We start from the raw sequence: 11,912 nt of genomic DNA, 5'->3' as shown, positions 1-11,912 counted from the left end.
ATTTAAGAGCTCCAGAAAACAGTATTAATATTATTAGTAATAATCTTTTTTAAAGAGCATATATGTACCTATATATATACATAAAAACATATATTTAAATATAGTATGTATAGACATGTAAATGTGTTATATGTAAGTATATACATGTGCATATATACGGTAGATAGATAGATACTCAGATAGATATAAACCTGTATTGTATTATGCGCTTTGATATTTCAAGCATATTATCTCTAATCTTTTACATTTTAAACAGCTAGCTGAGGATTTTGATCAAACCAACCTCTTCCAAAGGGAGCTCTAAAAGGTAGGTCAGTTTCTCCATTCATAAGATAGAACTTCAACGTTTCTCAAAAAGCGAGTATCCCAATAAGCCTTCATCACAGCCTTTAAGTGTGTGGGGGGGTAAATCCTAAAATGTATCAGTATTTTTTGCTGATTATTCAAATTTCAGGAAACATAACAAAGATCACATTTTAATCAACCAATAATTTAAGTATGATCTTAGTTTTTCCTTTTGTAACAATACACTTCTTCTCACATTCTATTTTGTATAGAATTTGTTATGCTAAGTTCTTGGCAAAGTGTAATGGGCATATAAATCGGTCCTCATGCAGCTAGCCAAAATTATTTCTGACAGCCTTTATATCAGGCAGAACTCTCCAATAGTCTTGTTTTTGGAGCCAGAGGCAACATTTAGGAGAATAAATCCGATAAATAGAGCAATTTACAGTGATCCAACATATTTATTATGATGTTGCTATTCTTGGCAGTTATCATGTTAATACATTTAAGCTGTACAGATTTATATTAGTAAGAACTGGAAATATTTAATCAGGATTTTTTAATCTCTTGAGCATCTTTTAAAACATCATGTAGAAATTTAATGGCGATGAGCTTGGAAAGCACTATCAGCGATGAGGATTATTATAATATTAATTGAAGTTCCATTCCTTCAGCTTAATGCAGTTTCTAGGAGGAAAAAAAAAATGACTGAGGTCAGACCACAAAAAGAAGAGAAATCACTACTTGGTAATATTATTTCATAAGCCAGATAAGGACAGGCTAAAAGACACGTTTATCTCCTGCCAGAGACAGCCTCTTTGGCCTGCTCACATCCTAATCTAAATTCTGTTCTTAACTGTATAGAAGGGTTCCCATTAAGAGCCAGGCGATTTCACATACACTAGTTGATGATGGAGTTGGGGACAAAATTGGCTGCGTAATACACTTGTGTGCTGCTAGTCTCTGGTTGATAAAAGGCAGCGGCCGACAGGAGTTAGCGGTCATGCATCATTGTCCTTCATGTTTCCTCTATGTCTACTTGTCCCCTAAGCAGGAGTGGCAGCCGATGTTTTTTCTATCCAGTGTCACAAGTCCAGAAACCTCAGAATATTACATCCTCAATGGGCAGCACACCAGGGACAGTATTGCAAATCAATTAGATATATTTCATATTTGAAATTAAGTTACCTGATTTCCAACATGTCTTCTGTCCTCAAAGAATGATGCATTTATCTTTCTGGTCATTTGGCAGAAACTGGGCTGATGGGGGTTGAAGACTGTTTTCTGACTCTAAAGAATTAATCTGTCTTAGCAACTGGAACTGCTTTATATTCCAGCCCTGGAGCAGAAGGGCCCTGCTTTCCTCTGTTCTGTATTATACAGGAGTATTATGGATTTTGTTGCATTTATGCAAATTCCATACTGTGCATAAGGGGCATCTAAATTAGTAAACATCTTCCTGAAGCTGCTATGAGGCCTTGGGGGAAGGGTGGGTGGGGATAAAGCTGTAGGGAAAATGATTAAAAATGTATATCAGCTTTTCTCAGTATTATCGTCATATTGAAATGTATGGCTTGAAGTCCGTTACCTTAGTCTCCTGAGGGTTTTATGTGGGTGTAAAAGAGACATTAGCCTGGCATATCACAGTCTGTCTTAGCAACTGGACAAATTAATAAGCCAGTTAAGATAGGAGGAGATTACATAAGTGGTTGCGGATGACCGGGCCTGCATTTAGGCAGCAAAAAATGATGTTAAAAGTTATCAGTGAGTCCCTTCGGTCCATATAGGAAATGAATAATTCTTCTAGGAATATCTGTGGAGGTCTAATATGTAGAAAGCATATCCTACTGGATACTGAGAAAGGTAATGATAAAGATGAAAGGTAATGATAAAGAAGACATGGCTTCCACTCCTGTCATCTAGGTAGATAAAACCAATCTATTTTGGAGTTTCCTAAACATGTTACTTTACTGAACCAAGAAGTTATTCATCAGGTAAACTAAGAAAAACTGGCACGCTGAGTATATGACGTTTCTTGGCCTTGCCATCAATTTTCTGTGACCATGTCTATTATCTTTAGAAACTCGAAAGACCCCATTTACAATATATTTTGCATGACATACAGTTAAGTTGTTTTTTTTTTTTTTTAAATCTCCAAAGTCTATCTGGATACAGTCACAACTGTATTAAAAGTAACAACTGATCCAAAAAGGAATCTTCCAGTATTCTAATCAGCCTCAGCTTTTCCTCTGACTCAGGCCCACAGCATTAGACAAAGTAAGAGCTATTTGCTTTCTCATTATCTGGGGTTGATAATGTAGCTAGACTGTTTACAAAGCACTGAAGTACTTGGATGCACTTGTAACCCTCTCAGATTCAATGGTTGAATGTGAACATCTGGAAAATTCTTTTTAGTTGGCACCTTTGATTCTATTCTTCATGCTGAGGGTGGGCCAGAGCTCTTGTGCCTCAGAGTTTGGGGCAATTGAGTTTCAGCCCATTTGTTTAGAAATTAAGCTTACAGTAGGGTGTCATGAGTACTCAGCGTGCATCCTCTATGCAGTCAGGGTTTTCTGGGCACAAAGAGTCACTTGTATCCATTAGTAATAGGTATTACCACAGCACATTCACTTCCTACATCTCTCAGATATTGATATTTGGAAATTAAATCTCTGTTTTCAGATTTTGCAGTTTTATTTTCCTTGTTGCAAGAAAGCAATGTTCCGAGGGCCTGTCTCTGAAGCCTGTTGCCCTATAAGGGTCTGGCCTTTAAGGGCAGGTCCTCAATACAGCTGCAGAGGAAAGGGGCTCAGCCACACCCGTGGCATGAAGAGCTGTGTCCAGCGATATTCACAGTGGGACTGACGTAGCAGTGGAAATCCAAGCAGCTTGACCTTGGCTAGGCGATGGGGCGGTGGCTTTGCGGAGGGTGGCCCTTGGAGAGAAGGAGTCAGGCAGCAGTTGGTGACACAAGTAGCAGGGCTGGTCTCTCAAGGAGAAGCTTGGTTGGAACTGATAGGGAAGGAGTTCAGTTGTAACAAAAGGAAAATGAGGCAGAAACTCCAGTCTTAAGAACTGGGTGGATAGAACAGCAGGTGGGGCAGACAGCAATTTGGTAGACATGCAGACACTTCAGGGCTCAAACAGCTTATCAGAATTAGGGTTTGTGACCTACTCCAGGTCCCACGAAACTGGTATTGTTGAGGCGGCTGCCCCAATGGGAATGAGTTAAAAAATCACGTAGCATAGATTTTGTCAAGTGTAGGCTCTTCAGTGTGGTGGTTAAAAGCAGAGGTTAGCATGTTCTCCGCAGCGCGGTGGGGATGGGGGGTGTCACCAAAAGGGCAGGATCTCAAGCTCCATCTAGGCCTCTCTCTGCCCCAGGATTTAGGGTCCAAAGGAGAGGAGTTCAAGATAGGAAATCCCACTTTAGGGGTGCCTGGGTGGCTCAGGCTTAAACGTCTGCCTTTGGCTCAGGTCATGATCCCAGAGTCCTGGGATCGAGCCCCGCATCAGGATCTCTGCTTAGCACGAAGCCTGCTTCTCCCTCTCCCACTCCCCGGGCTTGTGTTCCCTCTCTCACTGTTTCTCTGTGAAATAAATAAATAAATAAATAAAAACTTTAAAAAGAAAAAAATTCTGCTTAATGGGCTGACTGATAGGTCAGGAAGCTGCACAAAATTTGTAGGCGTGAAGAGTCTGAAAGGAAAGAAAGGGAACCGGAGATCTAGGCAGAGAAATCAGCAATACAAAAAGGAACCCCGCAGGTGCTGTAGATCCAGATAGGACGGAGGGTGGGTCCACGGAGGTGGGTGAGGAGCAGTGTACATGTCCTGTTCCTGTCCAGTGTCGGGTGGATGGTGAGTATTGGTATGACGGAAAGGAAAGGAGAGAGGAACAAAATGAATGAGCTAATGGGCGGGGGGAAGTCCATTGAACTTGGCTGGAAATTAGTAACAATTAATTCTGTTCTGACTCTGTCACTAACCAAACGCCAGACTTTAGATGAAAGTTATTTATATCTTGAAGCCATCGTCATTCTGTCAGTAAAGTGAATGTGCTCGGTTAGATTCTCTTTTTTTTAAAGTTCACCTGAAGGAATATATATATTTTGAGTGACTACTGAGCGCCACGCACTGAGTTTTGAAGAAACAGAAGGTAGTACTAGTAACCAGGAAATACCACAGTTCTGATTCTAAAGGAAGCCCTTTGTTCTCTGACTAGTTTGGTAAGACCTGCTATGAGTTGGTGCTCTTGGACCACGTTCAGTTAAAACCAGAGGTGAGAGGCCTGTCCTATTTTGGGATACAACAGGTAAAAGACTTGTATCACATGTGACTTTTTGCAATCAGAAGTATGAACAGTTTTGAACATCTCACGCACTTCCCCCTTAGGCATTTGTGTGGCGTGGAAAGTATGACTGAACAAACAGCTGAGCACCCACTGTATGCAAGATCAGTAATTGAGTACTTTTCATGTATAGAATCTCACTTAACTCTCCTAGCAAGTGGTTCAGATATTATTTTTTACATTTTCCAGGTGAGAAACTGAGACAGAGGTGACGTGGGTTCATTAAGGGTACTTTAATTCCATATCATCTGACTCGCAGACTAGAACATTTTCTGCTACAGTATAGCACATCTGGGGCCTGGGTGGCTCAGTTTGTTAGGCAGATAGTTCAGGTCATGATCTCAGGGTCCTGGGATCGAGCCCCACATGGGGCTCCCTGCTGGGCAGGGAGCCTGCTTCTTCCTCTCCTACCTATTTGCGCTCTCTCTTGCTATCTCTCTCTCTCCCTCAAATAAATGAATAAAATCTTTAAAAATTTAACTGGTTCTGAATAACGTAATTGATAAATATGGTCAAATAGTAGGCTTTTTCTAAAAGCTAATCTCTGATATAAAACCATTTGGCAGAAAGTTCTGTTGATATGCATGTTGAGGATGGTATCCTACAGGTAGATTTCTAAATTCAAATGGACCATTATGGGGTGGGAAATCAGGATAATTTATCTATCTATATTCTATTCACTTCTATTCTGTTCTATCCTATTCTATTCTATATCCTTAATTTACATTTATATGAACTGATATATGTTTAACATATATTTGAATAAACTGATATACAGTATATCTGATTATACACCAGTTCATCTAAAGGACTATATAAACAATATACTTCAGCTGGAATTATTTTAGCATTTCCAGCTGTGCATATCAACCTATGTAACTCAGTCCTGAGGCATTCTAGGACTTCAATAGGCTGGTAAGAATATAGAAGGAAGCTGGAAATGATGACATTTGAAGCTAGGGGACTAAATTCAGCTTTAGGACAAGTCCCAGAAGTGGTCAACTTCTACAATAATAAAGTTCTAGGGGAAAGGATGAAATCTGAGTGCAAGCTGGGAAGGCCTCATTATTCTGGGGCCCAAACTAGAGGGGATGCAGGGACACAGGATGGGTGATGGCAATCCTGATAATCAGGTGGTGGGAAAAGCTATGTCGCTCCAAGAGGTCCTTAAGGCATAACTAAGAACTTCAGCCTATGGCAGGTTGCAGCTTTGGCAGAGCCTCCTAAGGGCTAAAAAGAGAAAGAGAATCTAAACAAGCCAGTTGAATTTCAGGGTAGGGCTTCAGTCTTTTTTTTGTTTAATATTTTATCTTATTATATTTCATGTTACTACACTTTTAGTATTATCATCATATATTATATTTAATATTCTTTTTTAAATTTAATTTTATTTTTCCAGTGTTTCAAGATTCATTGTTTATGTACCACACCCAGTGCTCCATGCAATACATGCCCTCCTTAATACCCACCACCAGCCTCACCAAACAGTCTTAAACTGGAGAGAACAGAAGCAAGCTAAGGTAGAGGCTTGGTCCCATTGTCATATAAAACATAGCAAGGGTCCAGAAAGAGGCTGAAACTTTATAGCCAATGGGGGGCCCAACCCAGGTGCCCAGGGCTTACGACAAGATAGATTCTGGACCCCCCACAATGAGTGAGGGTAAGGATGAGATTTCCTAATATATCTGAATAAGTTTGCTTAGAATTGGCTCAAGAACTGAGTTGTCCTGAATGGAGGCTATAAATAAAGATTTTCAGTACTTGCAGCTGTGTTTGGGTCGGCAAGGGACTGACACATCACAACATGGTTTAGTTTTATTTGCATCCATTTTATAATCCGAGTAATGTATCTGTTGCATTTTATCTTTGGTATGATGAAATCCCCAAAGAATTGCATTCATATTCTTTTGTCATTATACTACTCGGTATTAATTGGATCATTGTGGGCCTTTATATACTTTCATTAACATTATTACCATTGTAATGAAAACCCAATAAAATTGTAATGCTATTCTATAGACATGTTGAGTTGCTATGTCAAGATCGTTGCAAAACCTAGTAACAAAGTAATAACACTGTAACATTTTGTCTATAGATTAATAAAATATATATTTTGGTTTTCACCAGACTGTGATACAAAAAACCTCAATTGGAATTTACCCTTGGCCTTATAGTATTTCAATAGATTCCCACAAATGTCTACTAAGATTTTATAGTTTCGTGTTAATTTATGTTCAACAGTTCGTATTCATTTCAATGCAGTCATGTCACTAAAATAAATTCCTTTTATCTCTCAAAATTAATTTTATTGTGGTTCATCCATAGCCTCACAACAAGTGCCCCACAGAAGGAACATGAGGAAGCAGAAGGAACTTTCTAGAAATTTTAAAATATTCTTCATCAGATCAACTTAGAAGGAAAACACTGTGAAAGTATTATTTGTACTGTACATCTTGCTAAAAGAAAGTTTCTGTGCTTGGTAGTGTTGATCTAAAACCATCCAATGGTTTCCACAGATGTTAAGTTTCCCATCTGCAAATAAATAATTGGTACATACCAGGGGGCTCCACTGCTCATCCTGTCATTAATTGTACATCTTGTCTATGATTAGAGGTAGGATTGTGCCTGATTTTTCAATAAATTAACCAGAACCAGAAAAGGCCACACAGGTATTCCAGTGTCTCTACTCTCTCACACAGAAACTCAAAAAAAAAAAAAAACAAAAAAACCCACGAGACTTATTTAAATGCTTGACCTAACATAATACTTTCATCTTTTTGGCTGCCATCCTTGCTGACAGAATTCCAATCTCTCCCAAATAGAATTTTTTTTTTTTTCCTTGAAATCACCCTGCCATATGAGAACACGGACTGGACTACTGGTTCATTCTGAGAACCATCTTAACCCCAGGCAGCACCTATATCTGCATCTATTTCTGGAATAAATTTAAGAAGAAATTCAAGAAAGAATTTTGAAATTTAGATATTCAAGAAATCCCATGGATAACCTTTGTGTTGAGGTCCAGGACCAACACCATCATTGTGGTCTATCCATCAGTTTTTAGTGAGCCACGAATTCATGCTTCATAATTGGTTTTCTTCAAAAATCACTTCTCATTGACCAGCACGATATTGGAGACTGGAAATACACAGATGAATGAGACAAGCCCTCTGACACTCACAAAAGTAGTCTAAGGACGGACTTGAGAATGTGGACTTCTTGGTTGGAATCCTGTTTCTGCCATGTCCTAATCCTATGTGCTTACAGGAGTGACTTTTCCCACCCTCCAATGTTTCTCCAGGTGTGAAGTAGTATAGTAGTAACATTACCTACCTACAGTTGGTAGGTAGGTTGGAAGTTACTGCATGTAAAGTACTTACCACAGTCCTGACTGAGCACAGCGTGTTCACTGCTCAATATTTTAGCTCTTAGTATTAAGTAGTTCACACTCTCATAAGGAAACAGATTGTATCATTCACACTAAATATAGTACAGTAAAGTCCTCTTATGGAGCTCTGAACAAAATGCTATAGGACTCTCGATGGGGCGGGGGGAGTCATGAAATCATTTACAATCAGTTTTATTGAGTTTTCTTTGCAGTGGTAATCATGGCTGACAGTCATGGAGTGGGGGCAGGTCTCAGAAAAAGTGACATCTAAGCTAGGCTTTGAAGATTGAATTCTCCAGTGGGAAGAAAGTAGAAGGGGTGTCCAGTGAGCTAGAGCATGAGTGGCTAGCATGAGCAGAGGCATAACAGTCTGCAAATGCATGGCGTGAGAACCAGTAAGTGGTGTGGGAAGAACACAGAAGCTGCTGCCAGAAGGTCAAGGCAGCACCAGAGTTCAACCACCATGGCGGCACCAGAGAGCAATGTGATCAAATCGATGTTTTACAGAAATAACTCAGCTACTTCCCGGAGGATCCAATACATAAAAGAGAGACTGAAAGCAGGGAGCCTGTTATGACACGGTCATGACAGCCTGAACTGGGGCAGAAGCAGCAAAAATGAAGTGGTGAGGACAGAACTGAGAGGGACTTGAAGGGAGAGCAAAAACCACTTGGTGACTGACTAGATGTGGGGGGCAGAGGAGTGATTCAGGGATGACTTTGTATTCTAGCATGAAATAGGAGAAACAGGAAGAGAAGCAACGTTGGAGAGAAAGATAATGAGTTCAGTGCTATAAATATTAAGTTTGGGGTCTCTTGAGGAAGAATATCCCAGTGGGCAGTTGAGAGTAAAATTCCGGAGTGTAGGAAAGACCCATTCAGGAGGGTCGGGGGAAGGGCAAGTAGAGAAAGAGGAAGTGACACTTTAAAAAACAACTTATGCCTATCTGCACAGCCTAGCTGGTTCTAGGAGACAGAACCTGAACTGGACAAAGACCTCTCCAGAATAACCCATCTACACCAGCAAACTGGTTCACTCACCGTACCTTAATATGCCATGTATATTCACGCCACACCTTCCTTTTCCACCATTCGTCACATACTGATTAAGCATCTCTTATGTGCCAAGTATTAGTCTAGATTTTGGTGACATACAAGTAAAAAAGTCAAACCCTGCCATCGGGTTATATGTTATAATGCAGGAGATATTAAGCAAGTAACCAAATAAATGGAAAATGTAATTTCAAGTAAATAAACACAATAAGGAAAAATAAAGAAGGTCAGAGGTTAGAAAGTTACCAAGGGGGAGAGAAAGAGGAATTCTTTGAAATCAAGTGGTTTCAGTCTGGGAAGTTATCTCTGATGATGGGACATTTTAAACAGAGACCTAGAGGCACCTGGAGGCTCAGTCATTAAGCATCTGTCATTGGCTTATGTCATGATCCCAGGGTCCTGGGATCGAGCCCCAGATCGGGCTCCCTGCTCGGCTGGAAGCCTGCTTCTCCTTCTCCCACTCCCTCTGGTTGTGTTCCCTCTCTTGTTGTGTCCTTCTCTGTCAAATAAATAAATAAATAAAATCTTAAAGCAAAACAAAACAAAAAAACAGAGACCTAAAGTGATGGAGAAAGCCATGTGAGACTCTGGAGAAAGTGTATTTCAGGCAGAGGAAAGAACAAGCACAGAGGTAGGAACCAGTTTAGTACGATTGAGAAACAGCAGGTAGCAGCTTGGCTAGAATAGACCAAAGAGTCACGGGGCATCTTGTGACATTTCTGGAACTATTCCCTGATTTGCTAACTAATGTGTGATAAAGATTTTCGCAGACTTGTATCCTGTCTTCCCAGCTCCATGCAAGTTTATTGACGGGTAAGTCTACGTTCAGACTCCGTACTCCCACAGCACCTAGAGCAATACCTTGCACATAGTAGGTGGGTTTTTTTCACTCATTTATCTATCATTATAAATAGTGGTAACTTCTAGACCTGCCTTGTCCCACTCTCAAACACTTCTGGACCTATTCCAGGAGCTGCAAAGCATCTGGCAAGTCATTGGTGGGCTACTTCTAAGTCTGTTGGGATCAGTAAGAAACTCAAGTGATGTCCAGAGCAACACAGATTGCCCAAACTGTTTACCCTTGCTGTTTGCAAAGCTGATGGTTTGACTTACGCTCTAATAGAGAAGACTTGAAATACGAATAAAATCTGCACATACTCAGAAAAGCTGTTGGCTTTGCCACAGTTCTATGCTTAAACATTATAATAATATTATTATTATCCCACAGGGGTGTCATGTGGATTAATGAGATATTTTCAAATTACTTTGAGCTACTCCACTGGGGGTACTAAATAAATGGTATGTGTTCCTCCTGAAGTACCATTTTTGACATTGATTTGTTGTGATGGGTTCTGCTGTCCAACAGGGCTGGAATTCGCCCACCAACTCATTTCTTATAAACAATAGACTAGCTCTCAGAAGGCAATGATTTTCAGTTAAAATAAATATGAATTGAAGTGAACTAGTCAGCAATCAGAAGCAAATGGGCTGCTGTTAGAAATCTAATATTTATTAAGCACTCACAGTGATCAACATAAGAGTTTCACAGTGTGATACAGTAGAGTAAACATTGGATTTGGAAATGGTCCAAGATTTTAGGCCCAGCTCTGCCACTAACCAGCTGTGTGGGCTTGAAAAAATTGCTAAACTTCTCTGGGCCTCAAATCTAAAGTGAAGGCTGTCCTAAGAAGCTCATAATCAGTCTTCCAGACAAGGCAAATATATGAAAGGAATGGAAAGAGTCATTTCTGAAGGAAAGATACTTCACAGGACCATCCATCACAGGACCATCCTCTGTTCTGCTCTTCCTTGCCATTGATTAATATTAATTCCAGTACTAATTCCTGCAAATGGAGAAATAAATCACTTTCTAGGTCAGTCACAGAAGTGCACGAAACATTTGGTCTTTAAAAATAGGGTCTTTGCCTTTCTATGCGCCAACCTTGTAGCCAGGCGACGGTCTTATTCTTAGCTTTAAATATATGATGGATTATATGAATATAATACATTCATAATAAATATATGGATGATGCTACCCTAATCATCAGCTCAAAAACAATGTTCAGTTTTGTGAGAGTGTTTTACATCGTTGTCTACTTTTTCCATTTGCAGTGCCTGGCACCGACCTAGAGGCAAAGTAAAAGATAAAAGGACATTAAAGAACGTAAGTGCTTGTTGTACCCACGAAAGGGCAAGGTGGAATAACCGAGTCAAGAGTAACGTACATACTGTGAACTGCTTCCTCTCACTCTATCCCAGGAATCCCAGTGGTTCCAGGTTCAGAAATGAGAAATGCCTGACGCTCCAGGGCAGATAGAAATGCAAAGATTCCCTTGTTGGGGAACTCAATTCGACAAACATACAGAGTTCCTACTACTTCTCAGGCACTTTGGTACTTTCCAGAATATAAACTGGGTAAGACCTGGACTCTGCCCTAGAAAGTCTTGGTTGCCAGTGCTGAGGGGAAAATGTGACCACAAATCGCAGTTACTTTGCCTGTTGAATTGTCAGCTAAAGGTGAGAAGGAAGTGGCCCAGACAACAGTTTCTCTTTTGTGAATGATTTGAATGATACAGTAGGAAATGCATTATAAAGTCTAGGGTAGGCTCTAAATTGGAGTTGCTAAAATGTCTAGACACAGAAATTGGGGTCAAAATGACCACAATTTGAAGAAACCGCTAAGAATCCAAGGGGATAATGTTATCTCTAGGCCCAGGTCAAGCAAGAGAGCTACAAGTCGCCGGCTGAACGTTCTCTCGATTTCACAACTGGAACGTGGCAAACCTTACCACAAAGCCAGCTGTGGAACGTTCAGGGTCTGGGTGCCAGTCGCTCTC

This window comes from Mustela nigripes, chromosome 14 (assembly GCF_022355385.1).
Source record: "Mustela nigripes isolate SB6536 chromosome 14, MUSNIG.SB6536, whole genome shotgun sequence".
Classification (NCBI taxonomy): Eukaryota; Metazoa; Chordata; class Mammalia; order Carnivora; family Mustelidae; genus Mustela; species Mustela nigripes.
Note: the sequence above shows the minus strand (reverse complement) of the source record.